The sequence below is a fragment of the Larimichthys crocea genome, unplaced genomic scaffold (assembly GCF_000972845.2).
Source record: "Larimichthys crocea isolate SSNF unplaced genomic scaffold, L_crocea_2.0 scaffold148, whole genome shotgun sequence".
NCBI classification, from domain to species: domain Eukaryota; kingdom Metazoa; phylum Chordata; class Actinopteri; family Sciaenidae; genus Larimichthys; species Larimichthys crocea.
This window is the reverse complement of record NW_020852030.1, coordinates 377,181-380,401: the sequence shown is the minus strand read 5'-3', so window position 1 is coordinate 380,401 and position 3,221 is coordinate 377,181. Positions and strand designations below refer to the sequence as shown.

The 3,221-nt window shown below is 18.6% G+C and overlaps 1 protein-coding gene across 2 annotated transcripts in view; it reads left to right on the top strand.

Moving 5' to 3' along the window:
- Window positions 1-3,221, top strand: part of lhfpl4b (LHFPL tetraspan subfamily member 4b) — a 23,198-nt gene that overhangs the window by 13,323 nt on the left and 6,654 nt on the right. The window lies entirely within an intron of this gene.

The following is a 3,221-nucleotide window of genomic DNA, read 5'->3' as shown; positions in this document are numbered from 1 at the left end:
GAGAGAGAGGGAGAGAGAGGGAGAGAGAGAGAGAGGAGAGAGAGAGGGGAGAGAGAGAGAGAGGGAGGGGGAGGGAGAGAGAGAGACGAGAGAGAGAGAGAGGGGGGAGGAGAGAGAGAGAGAGGAGAGAGAGAGAGAGGGAGAGAGGGAGAGAAGAGACGAGGGGGGGGGGAGAAAGAGAGAAGAGAGAGAGAGAGATGTAGGATGATGAGAGAGAGCGGAGAGAGGAGAGAGAGTAGATGGGAGAGAGAGAAGGGAGAGATAGGAAGGGAGAGGAGAGGAGGGGAGAGAGATAGGTTATGAGAGGGAGGGAGAGGAGGGAGGGGGGAAGGGAGGAGGGGGAGGAAGAGAGAGGTTAATTTAAACTTTGTTTATTTATTCAAACTTTGTTTATTAATTTAAACTTTGTTTATTAATTTAAACTTTGTTTATTTATTCAAACTTTGTTTATTAATTTAAACTTTGTTTATTAATTTAAACTTTGTTTATTTATTCAAACTTTGTTTATTAATTTAAACTTTGTTTATTAATTTAAACTTTGTTTATTTATTCAAACTTTGTTTATTAATTTAAACTTTGTTTATTAATTTAAACTTTGTTTATTTATTCAAACTTTGTTTATTAATTTAAACTTTGTTTATTAATTTAAACTTTGTTTATTTATTCAAACTTTGTTTATTAATTTAAACTTTGTTTATTAATTTAAACTTTGTTTATTTATTCAAACTTTGTTTATTAATTTAAACTTTGTTTATTAATTTAAACTTTGTTTATTTATTCAAACTTTGTTTATTAATTTAAACTTTGTTTATTAATTTAAACTTTGTTTATTTATTCAAACTTTGTTTATTAATTTAAACTTTGTTTATTAATTTAAACTTTGTTTATTTATTCAAACTTTGTTTATTAATTTAAACTTTGTTTATTAATTTAAACTTTGTTTATTTATTCAAACTTTGTTTATTAATTTAAACTTTGTTTATTAATTTAAACTTTGTTTATTTATTCAAACTTTGTTTATTAATTTAAACTTTGTTTATTAATTTAAACTTTGTTTATTTATTCAAACTTTGTTTATTAATTTAAACTTTGTTTATTAATTTAAACTTTGTTTATTTATTCAAACTTTGTTTATTAATTTAAACTTTGTTTATTAATTTAAACTTTGTTTATTTATTCAAACTTTGTTTATTAATTTAAACTTTGTTTATTAATTTAAACTTTGTTTATTTATTCAAACTTTGTTTATTAATTTAAACTTTGTTTATTAATTTAAACTTTGTTTATTTATTCAAACTTTGTTTATTAATTTAAACTTTGTTTATTAATTTAAACTTTGTTTATTTATTCAAACTTTGTTTATTAATTTAAACTTTGTTTATTAATTTAAACTTTGTTTATTTATTCAAACTTTGTTTATTAATTTAAACTTTGTTTATTAATTTAAACTTTGTTTATTTATTCAAACTTTGTTTATTAATTTAAACTTTGTTTATTAATTTAAACTTTGTTTATTTATTCAAACTTTGTTTATTAATTTAAACTTTGTTTATTAATTTAAACTTTGTTTATTTATTCAAACTTTGTTTATTAATTTAAACTTTGTTTATTAATTTAAACTTTGTTTATTTATTCAAACTTTGTTTATTAATTTAAACTTTGTTTATTAATTTAAACTTTGTTTATTTATTCAAACTTTGTTTATTAATTTAAACTTTGTTTATTAATTTAAACTTTGTTTATTTATTCAAACTTTGTTTATTAATTTAAACTTTGTTTATTAATTTAAACTTTGTTTATTTATTCAAACTTTGTTTATTAATTTAAACTTTGTTTATTAATTTAAACTTTGTTTATTTATTCAAACTTTGTTTATTAATTTAAACTTTGTTTATTAATTTAAACTTTGTTTATTTATTCAAACTTTGTTTATTAATTTAAACTTTGTTTATTAATTTAAACTTTGTTTATTTATTCAAACTTTGTTTATTAATTTAAACTTTGTTTATTAATTTAAACTTTGTTTATTTATTCAAACTTTGTTTATTAATTTAAACTTTGTTTATTAATTTAAACTTTGTTTATTTATTCAAACTTTGTTTATTAATTTAAACTTTGTTTATTAATTTAAACTTTGTTTATTTATTCAAACTTTGTTTATTAATTTAAACTTTGTTTATTAATTTAAACTTTGTTTATTTATTCAAACTTTGTTTATTAATTTAAACTTTGTTTATTAATTTAAACTTTGTTTATTTATTCAAACTTTGTTTATTAATTTAAACTTTGTTTATTAATTTAAACTTTGTTTATTTATTCAAACTTTGTTTATTAATTTAAACTTTGTTTATTAATTTAAACTTTGTTTATTTATTCAAACTTTGTTTATTAATTTAAACTTTGTTTATTAATTTAAACTTTGTTTATTTATTCAAACTTTGTTTATTAATTTAAACTTTGTTTATTAATTTAAACTTTGTTTATTTATTCAAACTTTGTTTATTAATTTAAACTTTGTTTATTAATTTAAACTTTGTTTATTTATTCAAACTTTGTTTATTAATTTAAACTTTGTTTATTAATTTAAACTTTGTTTATTTATTCAAACTTTGTTTATTAATTTAAACTTTGTTTATTAATTTAAACTTTGTTTATTTATTCAAACTTTGTTTATTAATTTAAACTTTGTTTATTAATTTAAACTTTGTTTATTTATTCAAACTTTGTTTATTAATTTAAACTTTGTTTATTAATTTAAACTTTGTTTATTTATTCAAACTTTGTTTATTAATTTAAACTTTGTTTATTAATTTAAACTTTGTTTATTTATTCAAACTTTGTTTATTAATTTAAACTTTGTTTATTAATTTAAACTTTGTTTATTTATTCAAACTTTGTTTATTAATTTAAACTTTGTTTATTAATTTAAACTTTGTTTATTTATTCAAACTTTGTTTATTAATTTAAACTTTGTTTATTAATTTAAACTTTGTTTATTTATTCAAACTTTGTTTATTAATTCAAACTTTGTTTATTAATTTAAACTTTGTTTATTTATTCAAACTTTGTTTATTTATTCAAACTTTGTTTATTTATGTTGATGCAGGTCTCACAGGCGTCCATTTTCATGTCAGCTGGTTTCTGTTCTAACATTAGTGTTGTCAACGTTGACGTGTCGTTAACATGTCATTCACGTGTTGTTGACGTGTCGTTAACATGTC